Below are 24367 nucleotides of genomic sequence, written 5' to 3'. Positions count from 1 at the left end.
CCATGTCTGTCCTAGGGGCTGTAACATGAAACCCCGCCCATTGGGAGACGTTGTTGAACCAGGGAATTCATGGGTCAACCACAACAAAGGATTCTATATTGACTTTCTATTGGCATAGCTGCTGTTGTGCTGGAATCTCAACACATTACATTCCACCATGTGTCATTTCATGTATTTCTGTGAAACAAGATTGATCTTTTTTTTTTTTTTTTAACCACATCTCATTTGCTTAATTGCTGGCTTGTATTGAAAACTCCATTCACTGATAAAGACCTTCAGTGATGTGATTAATAGCTCTAGGAAAAGCTAGTGGATGTCTGGCCAGTCTTTTGAGGAAGAACAGTGTCAAAATTAATACAGCAAGTTTGGTCGTCCTGATTTATGAACTTCCAGATTTTCAGAATCTCGAGAGTCTGTCATTCATCAGCTTTTTTGTTGTTGTTGTTGTTGTTGTTGTTGTTTTTTTTGTTGTTCGTTTGTTTTATACTGTTATTTGTGTGGAGCTCAAATTCGAATGTTTGATCTCAGCAGCAGGACATGAGATTTTGGTCAGATATCTCTCTCTGAAAGAGCTGGGTCCTGATGACACAGCTGTGTTTTTTTTTGTTTTTTTTCGTGTTTATATGTTATACATATGACATCTTCATATCAAATGTATATGATATTTTCATGATATTTTTCTGTATTATTTAGATATATATAAAAAATAGACTTAATTTCCATTTGATAGAAAACACTGACTGCACCTTTCAAAAAAAGAAAAAAATGAGTAAAAACTCATTTCATTTGCAATTTATTTTACAATAAATTAAAAAAAAAAATCAACTGTTGCTCACATTGTTTCACATATTGGTCTTTGACATATCAGTCAATATTAACTTACTGTCAATATATTGTTGGCTGATAAGTAACAAGACTCTCAGTACAGAAATGCCAAAGACATGTTTGAGGTCATTTAAGTCCAGTTCAGACCAAAGATGCACAATGGGATGAAACTGTTTTAGAATGCTGCAGAGAAAAGTTGCAGCAATATGAACTGGCTGGTCTGAGCTCGACTCAAGCCGTGTCACAAGCCTGCAACTCAGCTGGTCAAATCGCCAGCTACGGGTTTTACAACATAAACCATGTCACCTGTTTAAATAGCCAATTGGCTTGTAGTGAAATCCACTGGTCAAGCCAAAATGACTGCAGACAACGTGTTCGCTTGCTGCAGCAGGTGCTCCATTACTGCTGAGCCCTCTGTTTCTGTCCTTATAGTGTGCCGGTGTCAGACGGTAGGTTGCTGCTGCTGCTGCTGCTGCTGCTGCTGCTTCTCTCTGTATGTGTTTATGCGCTTTAGAAACGGTGTCTCCATTACATATTTTGCACACCAGAGAGCACTGACATTCTTGTTTACAGTGTCAGATTTCCCTCTCAGTACATATCTTGATCACAACTGTTAAAGTACCATATTTAAGTGATCCTTGGGAAAAATGGTTGTTTTTGCTTTGGGTTTGTGTACAAAAAAAAAAAATATATATATATATATATATCAGCCTATGTTGTTAATATATTTTGTATTCAGACTGCAGATTTTTGTAGTTCTCAAATTCCAGTATTTGTATTGGCCGTAGGCTTTAATAGAACGTAAAAGCTTTAATATATAAGTCGAAAAGTGTGCCAAGGGTGTAGGAGAACTATGGTGACTGACGTGAAAGTGTGAAAATATGAATGGCCCTATCAAGAGCCACTGTTTGATTTGTCTGTTCTGGGCTACTGTAGAACAACATGGTAGACTCCATGAAAGAGGACATGCTCTGTATGTAGATATAAACAGCTCATTCTAAGGTAATAAAAACATAATGATTCTTACAGCCAAAATAGGAAGATCCAAAAGTGCCGGATCCTACATTTCTATCAATTACATCTATCGTTTGCCTCCATGTGTCTCATAATTGATCGGTCTTTGTTGTCCAGAACCCAACCAATCAGCAGAATAAATGTTGGCATCGTACATTGCTGCAAAATACAGATACATTACATTTGTATGTCATTATATAGCTGATACATTGCAACTTTATGTTAAAACTTTTTGTTTTGACAGTGCTGGTTAATGTGTGGTTAGGTTTAGGCACAAAATGATCATGTTTTGGCTTAAGATAGCTGGTTTTGAGGGCACGATCCCCGCTGGAAATGCAGCAATGTCTCAGTAAAAAAAACTACTGCTTTTTGTGGCACTACTCCTGCTGGAAAAACAGCCATGGATCCCTAAAACACCCACATTTGGTGACTGGAAGGCCACTTTAAACACAGCAAGGACAAATCAGTTCTGTTGTTTGTTGATCTCAAATAGTGGTCTGCAGCTTGATAGATGTCTCCATCATCCACCATTCTCTCCACTTCCAGATGACAAAGTCAGCTCATACACAACATCAGTCTAGAAATGTTGATATGATTTGTATGATCTGTACAGATGTAACATTCATGGTTTGCAGAGATGTACAATGCCAACAGTTTCTTCCAGTGAGTGGGCTGCTAGACCTTTGATGTTACGCCAATTTAAAGTATCATCTCCAAGCGTGAAGCATCTTTAGCCTGCACCTGTTTGGACTGAGTTTAACAGACATGTTTTTTGTTCTGCTGGCTGGATCACAAGAAAAACTAGATCTGAAGCTTTTTTCCCAGGCTGACAATCTAAATGTTTCTCCTGGGTTTTTAAGATAAATTTCTCAGTGTGATAGATGCTCACACATTAAGGAGTTGTTCCCTGAGTTATGAAATATCCCACTGGTGTTGTTCTGTGTGCCATCTAAAGACAGCAGTTCACAAGATGTTTCACAGTGTTGTGTTCAAGCTGCATGTCTTGGTATCTTTGTAAGGCATGAGTTAAAATCTAAAGATAGCAGTACTTTATCATAGAAATACTTCAGAACATAGCTTAAGGCTAGTTCTTTGTTGATATGCTTAGAAGTGTCTGCCTCTTGTATCTCTTTTGAGCAATCAAGTGAAACTTGTAGGACTGCTCAAAACTCAAAACTTGACTGGGCTTTCATGAAGATATTTGGATACCAGGATACACCCACACCTCTGCTCTGAAATAGGGCGAGAAAGGGAATAAATCGTCTGACTCTTCTTCCTTTTGAAGTTGTACCTTGTTGGGAGCAGAAGTGTAACCGTCATTAAGCGAGATCACTCCTCCCCTGTTAGAGCGATTGTTACTTCAGAGAAAGGCAGAGCATGTAGCAGGAGGTCACAGTGGAAATGGGACTAAAAATAGCCTGGGTACAGGCACAAAGTCCCAGCAGAAAATGCAGGGCTCTAGTTGCATTAGTATAAAGAGTCTCATACTCCATCCTGTTTCCCTAGAAAGGGCTGCCCCCTCCAGATGTGTTTAAACCCGTAGCTTTTTTTATATTGAATAATGCTTTAACATGGTTTTTCCACCAAAACAGATCAGTAAGCTACTGGCTTAGTCAGATCCGAATGAAAGAGGCTGAAAATTGAAAATGCCCCCAAACACACCCCACCACTTCCTCCACATACTGTAGGCAAGCCAATAACAGACTCAGAGCCCATAGAGCAGCTTGTTGTTATCCAAGTTAGAGGCTTGATGTTAGAAAGTATATCTACTTGTTTTTAATAAAGATTATTACAACTTGGTTTTTACTTTTGTAGCTGCCAGCATCAGATTTATCAGTCATGATAACACTGTACTCATGTTGTGACTGAGATCTTTGAATTGGGCAACATTGCTAAAATATACTCAAGAAACACAAGAAAAACAAGCATTTAGTCTTAAACAAGCCTACACTTTACCCAGATTCTCTATATCACTTTATTTGGAAGTCAAACTCAAAGTGATTGCAATTTGGTCTTAAGAAGAATATTACTGTTTGCTTGTTATGTTTTCTTTTCAGGGCTCCATGTTTACTTTTCTACTGGTAGCACTGATGCTATCAACATTTTTATTAGTTTGTCGCACCAGCACATGATTGGTCACACCCTTTCTTTGTTGATATTGTTATTATTAATCTGATAGCCAAAAAAAGGATGAATTAATTGAAAAATGCCCACCCACAGCATTACCTGTTCGGTTACATTTCACGAGTATTCAGGGTTGGGAAATGATCTAATACTAACAGTGTTACATATTTAAAATACAAAATATAAGTAACTGTATTCTGCTAGTTTAAATTGCCAGCATTCTGAATACAGTTACTGTCTTTAAAAATAGATTACTTGAAGGGATTACTTTATTTGTTTTGTGTTTAATTTGCTCTAACTCGTCCTTTGTGTTGGTGTTGTAATGTGACCGGACATTAGTACATTGTTTTCTACTGGAATGTCCTAACTCAGGGGTAGGCAACCTGCAGCTCAGGAGCCACATGGGGCTTCTCCAGTGGCTCCCTATGACTTTGACAAAAAAAATTTATGGAAATGAGTTACAGTTATTTTTTAACATTTTAATTTTCATTCATCAGTGTTGTAGCCTTTAATTCTTACATTTTCCAGTTGTTTAAATGTGTAGCCTATACACTGGATTAAAAACAAAAAAAGGTTTTAATATCGAGTCAGCTATATTTGTCATACATCTACAGCCTAGCGCCTTTTCCTAAAATTTGCTAAATGACAATAGTGATGGCTAGTCTTGAGTCTCCTTAGTGAGGCTAGCTATTGATTCCAAATCCAAAAAAGAAGATGTCTCAGAGGAAAATAGAGAATTTCATAGTGAGTGGACAGATTTGTTTGCTTTCATGACTAACGCTGCAAAGTTTACGTACCAAATATTCATAAATAGCTCACTGCAGAGTGGCTACTTTGTTGTAAAACATGTTAATGAATGCTCATTTACACTGATTATGAATATTTTCAGGCTAATTTAGATTAAATAAGCTGTGTTGCCATCACTATAAAGAACAAATATGCATTGCGGCTTCAGTCAGATTTAAAAAAAAAAAAAAAAAAAAAAAAGGCCACTTCCTTTTGTTTTTTTATAGTCAAGATCGCTGACCCCTGTCCTGCGAGTGATGCAGCTCATGTTGTTTCCTTTAAATATCACTTAAATATTAATAAAAGTGCATTGACATTAAAGAGGTGCATACATAAAGCATTTGGTGTGGACAGAAAGTGATGCTCGCTTGCTGTTAGGAAAAGGTGTGAAATTCATGTGAGGCATGCATTTCCCATAATGAGATTTAGTAGAAAGTGTGTGCAGTGAACCTGCCACACACCAATGGCAGAGGAGATTCACAGCCAGGACACTGTCAGGAATGTGTTTTCGCTATGTAAATATAAGACCAATGTATAGCCTGCAGTGTTTCCCACAGGATTTTGGGAAACTATGGGGGGGGTGGGGGGTGGGGGGGTGAACATTGAAATGAATTTGTATACAAAATGTACAGAAAGGTAAAATCATCAAGCTTTACAAAAAGTATTGCAATTTAATTTTGTCTTTAATGTTATTATCTTATATTAACTTTGCAATATGATTATCTTATATAATATTATTACTATCCTAAAATATTCTCCAGGTCCTCTGTAACTCTGCAGGACTTATTTCCACCCTGCCCAGCAGCAGTACCGTGGCGAACGGTCCCTAACTGCGGGTAGAACAGAGCAGGCTTCCCCGGAGGTCCGCCGCTTTTCCCGGTCCCTCTTTTCCACACTTTGGGCTCTAGTTTCGCAGACCAGGCGAGGCGGGGGCGCAACGCACCTGCTCTTCGCCAACTGGGTGTGGCCAGGCGGATTTTGCAAGTTTGGCACACCGTGCGCACTGGCACAGCTACTCGTCTGTCCTACCTCCGTCCCTCCTACCTGCGCAAGTTGGAAAGAGGGAGGAGAGAAGGCGTGGAGTGGGTTTTACACACATCACACCAATCAAATGAGCCCCTCTCCTCGCCCTTAAATGCGCCGTGCGAAGGCGTAATGAGAGTTTACTCAATTCGCCATGGCAGAAGAGAGCAGCAGCGTCAGACGGCCAAACTTCTCCCAGGAGGAAACTGATGTTTTGGTCCGGGAGGTCCAAGCTCGCAGTGTCCGAATATACGGAACTGCGAGCAGACCTCCACGGGCTGATGATGCAAAGGTAGCCTGGGAGGAGGTCACCACAACTGTAAATCAATGATGCGTTTCTCTCGTGCGTGCGCTCTCTCTTTCTCTCTTGCAGTCTCACTCTGTTTCTTTTCTTTTGACTTTTCTAAGATGACAGATGCTGAATATATACTCCCTATCTGATGCTGTGGCTGTTTGTGGTTGGCTGAGAGGGATGTGAACTCATTAGTTTGCAGCTGTGTTAATCAAATCAGGTTGGGTTTCCATTACGCGTGCCAAACGTGCCAAACGGTGCCAATCCCCTTTGATCTGACATCAGATGTGACGGGACAGTCGATATAGAGATACATTTATGTGCTGATTGCAGATAGTTGCATTGATTAGTGGTTTTTTGGGTATTTATTGCATCGTTAATGTGCCTGATATTCTGGAAACCTGCCTGTGAGGTTTTGGTGACGTGTGCGCACTGTCCGCCGGTCAGCCAAACTTCGGCTTACACCAGCTGCACTCCGCCTGTGCTGACAGTAGACCTGGTTTCAGATGGTGAGCTTTTAGTGCACCTTCGGCAAAGCCTTTTGGCACGAAACTGTCACTGCGCCAAGCTGGATCTGTCGACACCTCCCCCTGCTGCACCGCCACACCCATCTCAGCGCACCTCGGTCTGCCAAACTACCAAACTGAGTGTGCCTCGGGTTGCGCTGCTTGAAACTAGCTCTGCGCGGGGTTCGCCACCCTGCGCTGCGTCGGGAAACTAGAGCCCTTTGACTTATTTCCACGCTGCCGACAGTGGGACTTATATTCATTGTGCTGACAGTGGCTTGGAAAACCGCCCATAACCATGTCACACGGGGAAGAGGGAAGAGGGAAGGCGGCTGGAGTTCCTCCAACATTTGCAGTTAGATTATCATATATTTTTATTGACAAAAATATAGGCTGCTTTGGCTGATTTTTTTTATGCGCACATGTGCCCCTAAATATTTTTTACAGTTCGCACACACGTATTTTTAGTCGAGTGAAACGCTCGCACTGTCGAGCGCTGGATCTGACAGCCTGAGCACATCAGCACAAAACGCTACGGCGTTCGAGATATTATTTATATCATGAGAAGTCAATACTTTCGGCAGCCTAAATCTTTTATTTAGAAACTATGGCGGGTCAAATTAAACTATGGCGGGCCGCCATAGTTTCGTTAATTAATGGGAAACACTGGCCTGGTAAGACCGTCCTGATGATGTGAGCTCAACATTCTGTTTTTCTCTCTATATCAGTCTGGACTCTGTAGTGCCCTGCCTCGTACCCAGAAATTAAAATCCAATTGAGGCGAATCAGGAATCGGCAACATAGCTGACAACATATGCAGCCAGTCAGTAGTTGCTGACATAAAATGCATAAAATGCCACAGTTGAAAGGACAGGGAGCTACCAGAGTAATTCAGATTTTTCTTTAGCGGACTATGAATGTCAGTACAAAATTTGATGACTATCTAGTAAGGCAGTTTTCAAGACATCTTGCTCTGGATTAAAGTGTTAGACAGCTGATGATGAATATTTCCATCCTCAGGACCTACTTTAGGTCTATGGCTTAGATTCATGGCTTTAGCTCCTCTTGAAATTCCTTTTTTGCTTTCACTTGAGTACAGCCCCCAAAAAAGGCAGAATCTCAATTTCATTTTGACTTGTCACAGCAGGAAAAGCACAGGTGTAAATAATGAGGCTATTTGGGTAAATTCCATCTAGATGCTTGAGTTTCAGATCCATGGTATCCTAAATGCTCTCACTGGAATACTTGCATGGAACAGAGCCATCCTTAATGTTGTTATATATACCTGAGCTTTTTCTACTGTAACAAGGCAACATGTCAGCTGTGAAAAAGGCCTATTAAAGGGATAGTTTTATTATTACTTAAAATCAGTCAGTCAGCATGCCCCCAGTTTGGAGAAGCAGGCTGGAGCACCAACACAGAAGCTAAACAATGTACTGCTATGGAAAGGAAAAAGCAACAAAAATGTTTTAGGCACCTTTAAAAATCCACTTTTCTGTTAGACAGTGATTTCCAACAGGGAACTGAAGCTGTTATATGGCTCTCCTCCAAGCCCGATTCCATAGAGAAACATAGTTATTTACCATTGCTCAAGTTACTTAGTTTGTTCATGCTATTGTGTGGTTAAAGGGTTAGTTCAGATTCAACAAAGCCACTTTAATAACACTGACTAATTGATCGAGGCAGCAGTAGACCAACAGAAAATTACTGTTTTCGTCAGTCTGATGATTTGATGAAATCATAGATGTGGAACTGAAGCTGGTAATGGCCTCCCCATTATTGCTTGCTGTCTTTTTTTGGTGCGACTCTTTTTAAGTTGCTAAAATGCTTATTGCTGCTGACCTCTCCATAGCAGTTCATTAGTTAGCTTCTGTGACGCTACTACCGCCACCTCTCCAACTTGGGCACATGCCAACTGACATCTACAGTATGTAATACACTGCCTATGGTTAAGTGCCTCATACAACAAGCCTGGTTCCAGACCATAGACCCCGTTCACTCAGCTGAGTAGGCTTGCATCTCTGGTCTGGCATACTGCAATGAATTTGAGATTTATCTTGTCCAAACGATGGAAGGACCAATGAATGCCGGGGGTGGGGGCGGGTCTAGCGATTAGCCAATCAGTGCCACGCTGATGTCAAGCTGTACGTCGGTGGGAGGATATCCTCGGTGAGGATAGCAACAATGGTGACCGCTACAGATCCTACAGACCACATTAACGATGCTATCGAGGTATTTCGCCACTACTCGCGTTAATGGAGGACTAAATTAAGGAAGCTGCTAAACTGGATTTAACGGCAATGCAGCTGGGCGTGCACGACGACGGAGACATTTTAAACAGGCAATGCTTGCTTGTTTTCGGCACCCCCGAGGCATGGATACTAATGACGTCAGATTCTGGGTGAGTTGTTGATCTCTACTGATTGGTTAGGGAAAAATCAAATTCCCTCCCCCTTGTAAATCGCCTTCAATGGAGGCAATGTCAGACTGAAGGTTCTGGGAGCTTCAGTCTGACACTCAGGCTATCATACAACCACACTTTAAAAAATCCAAACTATCCCTTTAAAGGTTCTCTCAAGCAATTTAGTATTTTACTTCCATAGCTGTGAAACTCCTGAGATTCTACTGATTCAGTCAATAGCATTTTTTCATTCATCCCACCCTGCCTATGAAACTAATCTCACACCCCCAGTTTGTAATGCAAGCTGAAGCTTAGATACCCCTTGATGTCACAATCAGTAATACTGATGAGTACATACTGTATGCACAGTAAGACTGTTACATATGTACGTGGTTGTAGACATACACTTTCAAACAGATGCAGATCAGAGTCAGCTGCGGCATGCCTTTCAGTGGACAGAGGGGGGTGAGTGTGGCTAACGTGTGGGGTGTATTATTGCTCTTAATCCTCGGTAAGATAACACATTAAGCTTGTTGTTAATCCATGCTGAAGGGAAAGAGACAGAAAGCCCATCGGCCAGATCATTTGATGTATGGGCTCGGAGCGAGTCATGTTATGATCTGTTAACTGTATATCAAAGCCACTGTGTGCTTTTCAGAAAATGTGGTGGCTTAGCAATGTTGCGGATTTACTGAAGGTCACAAAGTCAGGTGGGGTTGTTTCATGCTGCCTAGTACTTTATTATAGTATTTTTATCACAGCCCTTGAAGCCACATTGCTGGTTTCAGTGAGGAAGGTCTGTCTAGAGCCTTGCAAAGAAAAAAAGAAAAGAAAAAAAAAACACAAACTGTCTCATATGGTCCAGTGAGTAACTTTTTTTATTTGACCCAAAAAGCTGTGACCTTTTCACATTAGTGCAGGTGACTCTAATCGTATTTTAATCGTACAAGTGCAACGACAAGTGCTAAGTGATAGGTCTTGGCATATAAGACACTGTAGATCAGAATGTGGTAATTATTAAATACACTCAGCCAGTCACATCACTGGTGTCATAGTTGAGATTCAACTCAGCCAATTGCGTTGACGTATGATGACAACAGCTCAACAAATGGAAAGATGCTACTCAAGCAAATAAATTTCTAATAAAAAGTAGCAGAGTGGTACAACGTGAACACACAACACCACAAATCTGCAGGCCTCCAGGAAGTGTGCTGGACTTTGAAGTCAATTTTCGTAGTGGCCATCAGTGGAATTACAGCTCCTGGGTCCGTCAGCGATGCCATGCCGCCCAAAAAGACTTTTTCCCATTGACTTACATGGAGAGAGAGAGATGTCAATAAATCAGTGGATACATTTTTTCGAGTATCACAACCCCCACAAAATGACTCATTTCACTATCAGGATTTAATCCATTTGGCCAACACATTCTCACTCCAACCTATATTGATGTTTGGTCATGGACTTTCCACGTTGAGATGTGACATGCAAGGTACCCTGAGTGACGCCATGTCAACTTCAGCCTGTTACATGCATTGTCTGTTTTCGAAATATACTTCCATTTTCACAGGAAATGTACAGTTTGCATACAGTCTCTGTCAAAATAAATGCACTTCGTCAGTATAAGACCGTGACTTGACGTTTTTTTCCTTTGACAACAAATGCACGTGGTTGGGTTGAAGCAATAAAAGTACGAGGTTGGGTTTAGAGAGAAGGATCAGGGTTTGGCTTAACATTCACATGGGAAGCAAGCACCAGCCTCCCGGGTGAAAGTTGGTGGTTGTTGGAGAGTAGTGTTTGCACAATAATACATTTCAAGAAAAAAAAATAAAGGAAAAGAGGCTGTGACGCAGAGGATTGATGATGTCTGCTAATCCAACGTATCCTGCATAAAAAGAAATACCAAGTTTCAACAGAGCCGTCTGACGTATGTAGAGGTGTGTGTGTTTATTCTGGAGCAGCCTGGTGTTGTTTGAATGTGATTTATTGAAGAGAAACACAGCAAACATCCGCACGTAATGGCACTGCACTCTGCTAAGGCACCTCTGAGGCTACAGAACTGCCAACATACGTGTCCTACTGCCTTCAGACAGATTTGTACTGTCTGTGCCTTCATACAGCATAAAGCAACAGTGGACAACAGATATGCCAAGACTCAACCATATTAATCTTTAGCCAAGTAACAACTGATTTGCCAATGTTTCTGCTTTAACTTCATTCAACAATATGTTTTATGCTGATTTAAACACAGAGTGTTTAGAGAGTGTTTGGTTAAATTGTTCACTGTTAAAAGGTCCCATATGGTACAAAGTCAGATTTCAATGTCTTTTTTTTTGGTTGTCTGAAATTGAGCATTATATAGGGTCTTTAAGTATTATTCCATTATTACTGCATATTTGTTGCAGTTATTAAGTTTGCTACTATTTTTAAAAATGACCCAAGTGGCTATGGAGTTGCTTCGCTCCAGAAACAGACACCATGGAATGTGAACGACCCACCTACCAACTGTCTGTTTTTCCCTCTCATCGATGCACTGTGCACTCTGCACTGAGCACCAAACTACCACATATCAATCAATTTTATTTATAAAGCCCAATATCACAAATCACAATTTGCCTCAGAGGGCTTTACAGTACACGACATCCCTCTGTCCTTTGGACCCTCGCAGGAGATAAGGAAAAACTCCCCAAAAAAACACTTTAACGTGGGGAAAAAACATAGACGTTGACGTACAAAGCAAATTGCAAAAAGGTCATGAAACACCAAACTGTGAAAGCGTTGCTAGTGCCCTAAGTGTGATGTGAAAGAAGTCACTCATCATGAGACACCCATAGGGAATTATCAACAACTCTACAGTTCTGCTGAGATCTCAAAAGTTTTTGGCAGAGCATTTTACAAATTGTGGGCTAGTAGCTGCAGTGGTGCTAGTTTACCTCCCAGACACCGCCATTGTTCCTTTGAGCAAAGTACCAAACCCCAATTGCTCGAGATGCTGTGCTGCGGCAGCTTTATCATTCTGACAGCTCTCTACATTCATTTGTGTGTGTGTGTGTGTGTGTGTGTGTGTGTAAAAGATGAAAATAATGGAATAAAAAAATTAATTTCCCCAAGGAGGAAATAAAATTAAGTGCTTAGTTTTGGCAGAGAGCCCTGATAAACCTACTTGCATAGCTTAGCATGAAACAGCAGACAAAGTTAGCTCTCAGGTGGTAAACAAAGTGGAGCATTTAGCAGGTAAAGAGACAAGAGTCGTGCAATAAGCTAAAACAAGAGTGACTATTAGACTTGTATTTGTTACATAGCCAGGAACAATGAAAGCTAATGTAAATTTGTGACTGTTGCTGTTAGGACAGTAGATGTTTTGCAAAAACCCAACCAGCAACCTCCAGGGTTAAAAAAAGAAGGCAACACAGAATTGACAAAACTGCAGTCCTCTGAATGGCCACTGTAGGCTGGCTCTAGAAGCCAGTCAATTTCCATTGATCCACATGTTAAAACTTTACAGCAGAAATAACATTTTTACAGCCTGGTACAAAAAAAGGTTTTGGTCTGGTTTACCTCTTCATGAGAACTATATGGAGAGTGAATTTTTAAATAACTCAACTGTTTACATTTTTATAAAGGCTTAAAGGGCCAATGGGTTGAAAACAGTGACATCAGTGGTCAAATTCTAGATTGCAGGGCTCACTCGCTCACCCCTAAATGACGGTGGCCTCGTAGGGACAAAAACCCTTGCGCAGACAGAGTTTTTCAGGAGTAGGTCTATCTAGCAACGAGGTGAATGTTTATTTAGAAATCTAAACCATGTTACGATATTGTAATGAATCACTCACGAGCAGGAGACCAGAGGAGCGTTCGGGAAAAAGGCCAGTTTATTTGAGCACTCGAAAAACTCTGGTAACACTCCAGGCGGTAAAAGACTCCGTCCCAAACTCTGACTCTTCTAGCGTAACACACACACTCCATACACACGTACTCATTTACAATACCAAGCGGGGACCCCCTCCCCCTCTCTGCTCCACCAATCTCCAGCCCGCACACTGACTGACAGCGTAGCCTGTAAACAGAGCTCAGCTGTTTTTGAAGAGTTTCTTGTAGCAGACACAGATCCAGAGCCATACCTGTTTGAGCCGGAGCATACAGATGAGGAACTCCATGTGTTGGATGCTGAGCGGGTGAGAAGAGAGGCTGAATCCTCCGCTCCCATTTTGCTGCACAGAATGGGATTCGATGCTACCATCGTTGGGGAGATATATCATCAGGAGGAAAAGCGCAGCAGAGAGTGCATCACAAGGAGTGAAGTTGCGTCTTCTTTTCCTCGCAGATGACGGTTCGGGTTCATTCTCTCCTGTTGCGTGGTAAGTGTGGTCCATTCACAAACTTTATAACTAAAAAAACTTTTCACTACTCTCTATCGATGAACTACTAACACTCTCTGCTGTTTCCTCCTCCTTCTTCCTTCTTTCTGCTGTCTTCTTCGTTGGTTTATTTATACATGCGAAACGCGTTCTCTGGCTGGCTGGATTGTCCGCTAGGGCTGCCGTACATACATGGTGGCGCAAGATGGCGACCTCTCTAAAGCAAGGCCCTTGCTATACTATATAAATATAAAAGCATACTTATAAGGCTACGAAAACCAAACGAATTTTATTTTATAGTGATTATACACTTGTATAAACATATTAATGGGTAGAATATTCAGATTCAGATTCAGATTTGACAATAAACCATGCCAAATATTACACACTGGCCCTTTAAAGTTATGCATGATTATGGGCGAGACACATCGAGTGACAGTGTCCTCGGCCTCTCATTCAGATCCACCCCTCGCTCCTCCACAGCTCCAGCCCTCTTACACAAATATGGTCACTACTGGATCCAAAGAACCAAGATGCCAACGGCTGTAATGCCAAGCTGGAGGAATCGAAATGGGAATCCACAAACCAATGGATGCAAAAAGACATTTCCCACAAGCCCTAGACCAGAGTACCTGAGGGATGGGTCCCTTTTTGAAAACCCACACCCAATCATACCTGTAAAGCTCAGTACCAGTTTCTGTTACCCGTCATTATGTCTTAGTCAAAGCTGCACCTGCCCACACCCATTAATAAAAGTCCCGTGACTCGACTTGCACTCATAGTAAAACACACAGGCTACAGCCACTCACATTAAGCTGGGCTCTCCGTTCTTGAATTATAAATCCAGCAAAGGAAAAGTCTCTTTCACTGGCTGCGCTTGATGCAAGGATGGTGAAAAGAATTCTGCACAATGCACTGCCAGGTTAGGAAATATTTTAGCATTCTCCTTCCACCACCATAAAACCTCAAAAGGATCCTCCTCGGGTGTCTTGAAGTCGATGTAGGCTGCTACTTATCCTCAGGCTGCAAATTTTAATCGCTGGAGTCCTCCACATTGGAGATGAATGTGACAACAGAGTCAAAGGTTCAACTTGTGTCACTGACTTTTTCATTTGTCTTATTCTGAAAAATAAAAAATGATATTTTTGTTCTCACCTGCTGCCCGCCCACTGAGGCAGAGTCCTGCACCAGGTCAGGTACCCATGGGTATCCGAGGGGTAACGGGTGTAAATATTTACAATAAGAAGTAAGAATAAGATTATGAAATAGAAGTATGTAAAGATGAAGCAATTAAATAAAATAGAAATGAAAATATGCATTAAAAATAAAATCAATAAAATGTTTATCATGCTACATTGTTTAACACTAGTAGTTAAGATATAAAGAAATATGAAAAATTATTTATATATTACCTAATATTATCATTTAATATAATGATTTCAATATTTTTTCAATACATTTCAATATAATAATTAAAATATTTAGTAATATATATATATATATATATATACCCATCCCCCTCGGATACCCCTTGGACTCTGCCCCAGATTATTACAGATAATGTCATCATCTCACCAGAAGAGGCAAGTCCATGATAGAGTCGAATAGCCACAATGAGATCAGACATAATAACTGTAGGAACATGTTTCACCATTTCAGAATGTCTAATTAAACAAAGCCTCAGTGAGTATATTGAGTTAGAGAAGCTAGTGGAACAGCACTTAAAATTCAAGTGGTCTTTGTTGAAGGCCAGAAAAAGCTAAAATATTTAGCAAGAAAAAGCTGGAATGTCTTTTGAAGTGAACCACGTTACATAGCCTACTGTTGCACAGTGTTTCAAGCTGGATTTTTGGTCATTTGTGTCATTACAAATGTTGATGTAATTCTAAATGATCTAATGTCCAGTTCAGGCCAAAGATTAACGACGGGACAAGTTGAAACAGGCACCAACTTGCAATGTGCCGTTCTGCAACGTTTTAAAAACCTGCCGTTTCACACCAATGCAACTAGATGAAACAGTGTATCATCTCTATGCAACATCTCTCTGTACTTTGTTCTGATTTCAAGCTTTTCAGACTTATTTTGTGGCTGAATATAATTTGTAGCTTTGTAAAATATGAATAAGGATAATGATGGTGAGATAGTGGCTACAGTTGCATTTGTAGTAGTGATGAAACAGCAACAACAACACAAAAAAAAAACGAGCATCAGATGGACTGTACCAGTACTAATCAATCAGTCAGTGAGAATGTGTGTGAGGGGGCATAAACACATACAGTGAGCAGCAGCAGCGACCCACTGTCCGACATCGACACACCATGAGGACAGAAACAGGGCTCGGCGGGGGACAGAGCACCTGACGTGGCAAGCTAACAAGCCGTCTGTGGTCATTTTGACTTGACCACAAGCCACGTGGCTGTAGAAACAGGTAACCGGCCTTATGTTATGAAACCAGCCATTTTTTTTATGCAACATTCGAAAACAGTTTCCTCTCATCACAAATCTTTGGTCTCAACTGAGCTTTAACTTCCTGAACAGATCTCAAAATGTCGCATTCTATTTCTGCTCTCTGTGTTAACTTTTTAAGCCAAAATGTCAGATGTTTAAATTGTATTAATAAACCAGTCACCATATACATCACATTTGCACATTTCTATGTAGTGGATCCATTGAAACCTTACATTTCAACAATGCTGTGGTTAATGTGTGGTCCGGTTTATGCACAAAAAAACATTTGGTTATGGTCTGGAAAAGATCATGTTTTGGTTTAAAATACCTGGTTTGGGGGCACAATCCCTTTTTCTTGGTAAAAACAAAAAACACTTTTTATGCCTCGATTCCGGCAGAAACTAAAGCAATGACTCACTAAATCACCGTCAGTTTGTTGTTGATCTTGAACAGTGGTCTGCAGCTTGGCCAGCATCTCGCGTAGGTGTCACGCCATCCACCCTTTCCTCCACCCCTGGATTGCAAAGCCAGCTCATGTAATACATCACTTTAAAAATACTGATAAGATACATATGAGTCTTGCAAATGCAATATATTGGTGGCTGGGGAAACATTCCAACATTACTTCTGGCAACTGGGCAACTGTATATTAGAGTATGACTGAAGGCCAAAAGACAGTGGCTGTGATTATGATAATAACTGGCAGTAAACTGGACCTTGAGGAATACAGGCTTTATAAAGAAGGTAAAACCAGGACAGGAAAGTTAAGCACTGTTTCCCTCCTAAATTATCCAGTGGAAGACAACAAAGCTGTGGGTCTTTTCCAGGGATTCCCTGCTGCACCCCCACTCTGGGAGCTTTGCCACTGAGCAGTTTCTTATCTTTTAGTCTTGATGAAAAGGTTCAAAGGCCACTGATGCACCAGTGAAATGCACAGAAAGCTATAGCAATTTTATATTCCATTTAGAGGCTCTTAAAACCTCCAAATGAAGTGATTAAATATCATCCCCCACAATTCTTAAAATAACATGGCATGACATCCACCAAACATCAGGGCTATGACTGCTACCGCTGCCATAGTTTGAAGTCAAGAGTGTGGAGATTCAATTAGAAGATTGTATCAAGCTTGCTACATCAAAGGGAACTGTAATAATCTATTAATTAAGGCTCACTGCTTTATTATTATGTAAAACCAAATTAAATACCGTCACGTTTAAATGTGTGCATAATTCAATGATATTTTCTATTGGCAGGAGAGGACATTCAGCTTATTAAATGTCATGAGCAGCAGAAATGTGTCATTTGCTTTATCCCCGATCACCAAAGTGACATGCTATCCCTGTGTGTCATCTGTGAGGGGACATGAGCTCAGGGGAACGTCACAATAATAACCACCAGTTTTTTGTTTCCTCTTTTTGTAGCTAAAGCTTTAAGCAGTGTTCACTGATGGTTGGGTCAGTAGCACCCAGATACCATCTGGAGATATCGGCTTAATTTGAGGTGACTGGAGTATAGCTTTAGTTCGCTAGCTGCACCCAGTCTAATTCAGCTTGCTTACAGTGTTAGCATAGCCTACCTCTGCCTTGCTGCATGGCAGGCCCCACTCCAGCAGAGATGAGCAGATTAAGCTGGCAGCGGTTCCTCCTGCTTACAGCTTAGATTAGCACAGGCACCAATCTGTTACGCCATCAGGCAGCTGTTACCCCGCAAATGACACTTTGTCCTAACTGAGGAACAGACACAGAAATGAAAAGAGGCCCAAAACTGGCTGTAAAAGTGCATCCAGTGCTGCTGAAGGTACTTTGAAATTCTGTAATAAAGAAAAGAATGAAGGTCTTATCAGTATGAGTGTTAATCTCATATTTTGGTGCATTGTGACAATTGGTCATGAGAACATTTTACTCTTACTGTTTACTATATCACCATGTATTGCATTACAGTGCACAAGGATTTCTCTGGGACTACTTTTGCTTTTGTGTGCATTTAGTTTGAGATTAAAATTGGAGTGTTGTTCTTGTTGAAGTGGTGAGTTCAATTTTATAATGAGCACATGACAAATTGGTCAAACTTTGAGAAGAACACCCAGACTGACAAAAGTTTGCAAGCTCACAGAGAAATCTGCAGATGCCCTCAGCTCTACGGAGCCTTTTTTTTTTTTTGGTTTCCAACAGCAGCAGTTTTATTTGATTTCATCAAAAAAGCTCTGAGTTAGGGACTAGCTTGTTAACACAGTGGAGAGTTTAGCAGCTAAAGGGACAGAGATTTTTCTCAGGAGTTGGTGGAGACCCAATGTACAGAAGCCCTGAGGGGCAAGGTGAAAAATCTCTGATGTTTATCTCCTACAAAGAAGATAATATCTACTAGGAGATAAATAATTAGGTCTATTTAGGCCATTTATGGGAGCAAGAAATTCATCCAGAAAAAAGCACTTAGTGCACCAAACAAGAGCCATTGAAAACTCAAAGTCAAATGCAGCATAAAGAGAATTATTAGGAAGTGAAATAAGAGTAGGAAAATAGGAAATATATGAATATAAAGCAAATAGAATACAAAAAAAAAAAACAAAAAAAAATGTGGTGGCACGTTGGTGCAGTGGTTAGCAGTGCAGTCTCACAGAAAGATGGTTCCTGGTTCAAACCCTGCTACGGGGAAGTCCTTCTGTGCAGAGTGTGCTTGTTCTCCCCATGTCAGTGTGGGTTTTCTCTGGGTTCTCTAGCTAGTTCTCCCACAGTCCAAAGACATGCAGGCTAAGTTAATTGGTGACTCTAAATGCCTGCAGGTGTGAATGTGAGCGTGAATAGTTTTCTGTCTCTATGTGTCAGCCCTGTGATGGGATAGGCTCCAGCACCCCCATGACCCCCAAGAGGATAAGCAGTTATGGAAAATGAATGAATGAAAGTGAATACATTATGCTGCAATGTTTAACACTAGTATGTAAAATATTAACAAGTTTGTAAATGGTAAATTTGTGTTTTACACTCTGATATAGTTCCCTAGGAATTAGGCCTGAAAACACATGTAATGTCTTATGTAATCCAAAACAAGTGCTCTCTCTATCCGTATGCTGCTGTGGTCAGCTAATGTCACGATATGGATTGACTGGTGCAGGGCGCAGCTGGAACAACTCAAAATCCAACTGTAAATGGAAGTGACTATAGCCTGACCACTAAATTTAAAACACAAGACTGGAACCTGCTATCACTCTGAAATGGCCCGACAGGTGTTTTAAACAGATTAATCTAACATATAACTGTTCTTAGCTACTGTTTATGGTTTGTTTATACCAATAATGTTTGTGAACATTGAGGGGAAAAGGCTAAAGTCTCCATTATGATCCATTACAAACACACAAAATGCTGATTTTTTTTTTCAGTTATTATAACTTAAGTTATTCATGTGCATATAGGCTACATCATTTTTATGTGTCCATAACAGTTATTAATTGGCACATTAAGACTGAGTCAGATTATGCTGACAAATATTCAGTGAGCAATAAGGGTTTGCTGTTTTGGTGCTGCCATCACTGTGCTGGGTCTAATAAACCAGGGCTAAGTGGCGGGGCTGTTGGCATTAATAAGCCTTGAGCAAAATGCTTTTTATACATATGCAGTGGTACAATAAACCAGTTTTGATAACACCCTTGTTTGATTGGCTATATTAAAAACTCCAAATCACAGAGCTAGGGGAGACATAAATATACCAGCTGGGTTTGTGAGAACAACCAGTAAAGAAGGAAAATGGGCATTATTTAGTAACTTCAACAAGTTGTTAACACTGAAACCAATAATCAGTAACACTGACACACTGCTTTGGGGTGAAGTCACACCATTTAAAAATCTGGCAGTTTAATTTATTTATTTTTTTCTCAGGAAAAACATTGCACTCTTTATAGCCAGTGAAACACAACCTGTCCTCAGTAGTAATTGTCCTTTCGAAAATTTGATGCACAAGTAATAAAGTTTCAGGTACTGAGAGAAAAAATAATTCATGCATGCATACTGTTTGCCACCATCTGCTGCAGGCCTTTGTCTTCTTTCTAATGACTATCCCCGACAGTATGTATCAGTTTGTTCCAGCACGTCACCCCCATCATTGGATCTATGGCATATAACCCAGTGAAAAACTTGATGTTGATTCTCAAGCCCCACAAAGATGTGCTGGAATGTTGTTCATCAATATGGGATGACAAAGCTTAACACAAATAAACGTGTTAAGCTGTTCAACAAGTTCTCTAGACTGTTCAGGTGTGTCTGAAATAGATATCAGCAGTGTATTCTGTGTGTCTGTTTGAATCCTCTGTTAATTCACTTTGTACATCATCACACAACAGCGATGTATTTGTAGTGTACATAAGTCTGTGGCAGCCAATATTATAATGCAATGAGTGAATCATATTCAAATGTCATCTTTCATTTCAACCATTAGTCAACCATTATGACCATGACAATGGTCATTTTTATTTCACTGACTGTCATTATATATATATATATATATATATATATATACATACATATAAAATCACCCTCTCACCCTCTTGGGGTGGTATCATCCTCAAGCTCGGGTCCTCTACCAGAGGCCTGGGAGTTTGAGGGTTCTGCGCAGTATCTTAGCTGTTCCTAGGACTGCACAATTCTGACCTGAGGCTTCAGATGTTGTTCCTGGAATCTGCCGGAGCCACTTTCCCAGTTTGGGGGTTACTGCCCCGAGTGCTCCTACTACCTGTACACTATCCCAGCCACTTGGTTGTGCCTCTCCATGTACGCTGATCCTGCCTGCATCTTACACCCTGCCACTATGTGCTAGACCATCTCAGGGGCATCTTTGCACAGCCTGCACCTTGGGTCTGATCTGCTGTGGTAGACCCTTGCCTCTATGGCCCTTGTGCTTAGGGCCTGTTCTTGTGCTGCGATCATTAGTGCCTCTGTGTTGTCAGTCAGTCCAGCATTCTCCAGCCACTGGTACGTCTTCTTGATATCAGTCACTTCCGCTATCTGATGGTGGTATGCACCATGTAGGGGCTTGTCCCTCCATGTTGTTTGCTCCTCCACCTCTTTGCCCTCATCTGGTTTCTGTTGTTTGAGGCATTCACTTAGGAGTTCATCCTTTGGGGCCACCTTCTTGATGTACTCCTGGATTTTGGATGTTTCATCCTGGATAGTGGCACTGATGCTCACTAGTCCTCGGCCTCCCTCTTTCCACTTAGTTTATAGCCTCAGGGTGCTGGACTTGGGGTGCAACCCTCCATGCATGGTGAGGAGCTTTCTTGTCTTGATATCAGTGGTTTCTATCTCGTCCTTTGGCCAGCTTATGATCCCAGCTGGGTATCTGATGACTGGCAATGCGTACATGTTGATGTCTCCAACCTTGTTCTGAGCATTCAGCTGACTCCTCACGACTTGCCTTACTCTCTGGAGGTATTTGGTTGTAGTGGACTTCCTTGTGGCCTCCTCATGATTTCCATTAGCCTGTGGGATCCCAAGGTACTTGTAGCTGCCCTGGATATCTCCAATGTTGCCCTCTTGTAGGTCAACTCCTTCAGTTCTGATCATCTTGCCTCTCTTTGATACCATCTGGCCACACTTGTCTAATCCGAATGACATCCCAATGTCCTTACTGTAGATCCTGTTGGTGTGGATCAGTGAGTCGATTTCTCGCTCATTCTTGGCGTACAGCTTGATGTCATCCATGTAGAGCAGGTGGCTGATTGTTACTCCATTTCGGCATTGGTATCCGTAGCCAGTGCTCTTGATGCTCTTACTGGGGGGATTCAGACCCATGCAGAACAGCAGTGGTGACAGTGCATCCTCTTGGTATATGCCGAATTTGATGGTGACTTGGGCAATCGGCTTTGAATTGGCCTCTAGGGTCGTCTTCCACATTCTCATGGAGTTCATTATGAAGGCTGGTAGTGTCCTGTTAATCTTGTATCATTTCAGACATTCCAGTATCCATGTTTGTGCCATTGAGTCATAGGCTTTCTTGTAGTCAATCCAGGCGATGCACAGGTTGGTCTTCCTGCTCTTGCAGTCTTGGGCGATTGCTCTGTCAACCAGTAGCTGGTGCTTGGCTCCTCTGGTGTTACTGCCAATTCCTTTCTGTGCCTCGCTCATGTAGTGGCTCATATGTCTAGTTATCTTAGCTGCTATGATGCCTGACAGGAGCTTCCATGTTGTGGAGAGACAAGTTATCAGTCTGTAGTTGGATGGGATGGTTCCCTTCTGGGGGTCTTTCAAGATCAGGACTGTCTTGCCCTGTGTCAACCATTCTGGGTGGGTCCCATCCCTTGGCAGCTGGTTCATCTTTGCTGCTAGGTGTTCATGGCGTGTGGTTAGCTTCTTCAGCCAGTATGTATGGATCATGTCAGGGCCCAGTGCTGTCCAGCTTTCTTCATCTGGATGTCTGCCATGGAGATGGTTACTGGGTCTTTTTCAGGGAGGTTGCTGTGGCCAGCTCTTAGGTCCACTAGCCACTGGGCATCGGTGTTGTGTGATGCTTCTCTTTCCCATATACCCTTCCAGTATGTTTCCATCTCAGCTCTTGGTGTGTCTGACCTGCTGTTATTTCCCTGCCACTGAGAGAACACCTTGGTTGGTTCAGTGTAGAGCATCCTGTTTATTCTCCGGGTGTCTACTTCTTTGGTATATCTCTTCAGCCAGGTGGCCAGAGCTGTTAGTCTTTGTTTGGCAGTTTCTAGTGCCTCAGGGATGGAGAGCTTGTTGTATTTCCTTGGTACCCCTTTATTCACCATATTACCTTTGTGTAGCTCTGCTAGTTGGCCAGTTGGCTAACTTCTCTCCATGTTGTCTTTATCTTGGCCTCCAAATGTCTCTTCCATGGAGGGTACTGGTTCTTATATATACTGTGTATATACATATATAGAGACAGAGAGAGAGATAGAGATAAATAGATATAGATATAGATATAGATATAGATATAGATGACCTGATTTCCACATATTTCTTCAATATTTTAAGCAAGATTACTTTTTTTAATCTCAATCTAATCAAATTCTACAGTTTCAAAATAACAAAAAAACAAAAGGGCCTGAAGCTAAAGTTTTGGCACCCTGCATGGTCAGTATGTAGTAGCGCCCCTTTTGGCAGTGTATCACAGCCTCTAAACACTTATTGTAACCAGCTAAGAGACTTTCAGTTCTTGTTTGGGGGGTTTTTGCCCATTCTCCCTTTCAAAAAACTTCTAGTTCTGTTAGATTCTTGGGCCGTCTTGAATGCACTGCTCTTTTGAGGTCTATCCACAGATTTTCAATTATGGGACTGTGAGGGCCATGGCAAAACCTTCAGCTTGTGCCTCTCGAGGTAGTCCATTGTGGACTTTGAGGTGTGTTTGGGATCAATGTCCTGTTGTAGAAGCCATCCTCTCTTCATTTTTTTTTTTTTTTTAAAGATAGTGTGATGTCTGTTTGCAGCATTTGCTGGAATTTAACTGAATCCATTCTTCCCTTTACCTGTAAAATGTTCCCTGTGCCACTGTCTGCAACACAAGCCCAAAGCGCTGATTGATCCACTCCAGTGTTTAACAGTTGGACAGGTGCTCTTTTTAAAACAATTCTGCACCCTTTTTCTCCAAAGACACCCTTGCTCTTTGTGTTAAGATGTTCCTTTTAAAACTTCTGACACTGAATTTTGTGGTGAGGACACAGGAGATGTTTTCTTCTGATGACTCTTCCATGAGGTCATATTTGTGCAGGTGTCGCTGCACAGTAGAACAGTGCACCACCACTCCAGAGTCTGCTAAATCTTCCTGTAGGTCTTTTGCAGTCAAAAGGGAGTTTTGACTTGCCTTTCTAACAATCCTACAAGCAGCTCTCTCTGAAATTGTTTTGGTCTTCCAGACCTCAACTTGACCTCCACAGTTCCTGTTAACTGCCATTTCTTAATTACATTTTGAACTGAGGAAACAGCTACCTGAGAACACTTTGCTATCTTCCTAGCCTTCTCCTGCTTTGTGGGCATCATGGGGGGTGGTGGTGTGTCTTCCTAAAGCTCAGGTCCTCTACCAGAGGCCTGGGAGTTTGAGGGTTCTGCACAGTATCTTAGCTGTTCCTTGGACAGCACTCTTCTAGACAGAGACCTCAGATGTTTTACCTGGAATCTGGTGGAGCCACTCTCCCAGTTTGTGGGTCACAGCCCCTAGTGTTCTGATTACCACCGGCACCACTGTTGCCTTTATTCCCCACATCTTTTCTAGCTCCTTTTTCAGCCCTTGGTATTTTCCAAGCTTCTCATGTTCCTTCTTCTTGATTTTGCTGTCGCTTGGGATTGCTACATCTATCACAGCTGCCTTCTTCCGTTGTCTGTCTATCAACACGATGTCCAGTAGGTTAGCCATCACCAGTTCGTCAGTCTGGATCTGGAAGTCCCACAGGATCTTAGCTCGATCATTTGTCTTGCAGTGATATTATGTTGATATTTACTGTACATGTCATATACATATATATATATATATATATATATATATATATATATGTGTGTGTGTGTGTGTGTGTATATTTAATGTAATGTTTATGCAGTTCAGTGCCAATGTATTTAATAATTTGTAATTACTGAACTAGTTTGCATGCATGCAGGCATAA

The 24367-nt window shown here is 41.4% G+C and overlaps 1 protein-coding gene and 1 pseudogene across 1 annotated transcript in view; one reads left to right on the top strand and one right to left on the bottom strand.

The window, feature by feature from the left end:
- The window catches only part of gabrr2a (gamma-aminobutyric acid type A receptor subunit rho2a), a 98518-nt gene that overhangs the window by 5567 nt on the left and 68584 nt on the right, over window positions 1–24367 (top strand).
- LOC144467000 (uncharacterized) lies at window positions 20490–22647 on the bottom strand (annotated as a pseudogene).

The sequence above is a fragment of the Epinephelus lanceolatus genome, chromosome 15 (genome assembly GCF_041903045.1).
Source record: "Epinephelus lanceolatus isolate andai-2023 chromosome 15, ASM4190304v1, whole genome shotgun sequence".
Classification (NCBI taxonomy): domain Eukaryota; kingdom Metazoa; phylum Chordata; class Actinopteri; order Perciformes; family Serranidae; genus Epinephelus; species Epinephelus lanceolatus.
This window is presented reverse-complemented; position numbering and strand designations above follow the sequence as displayed.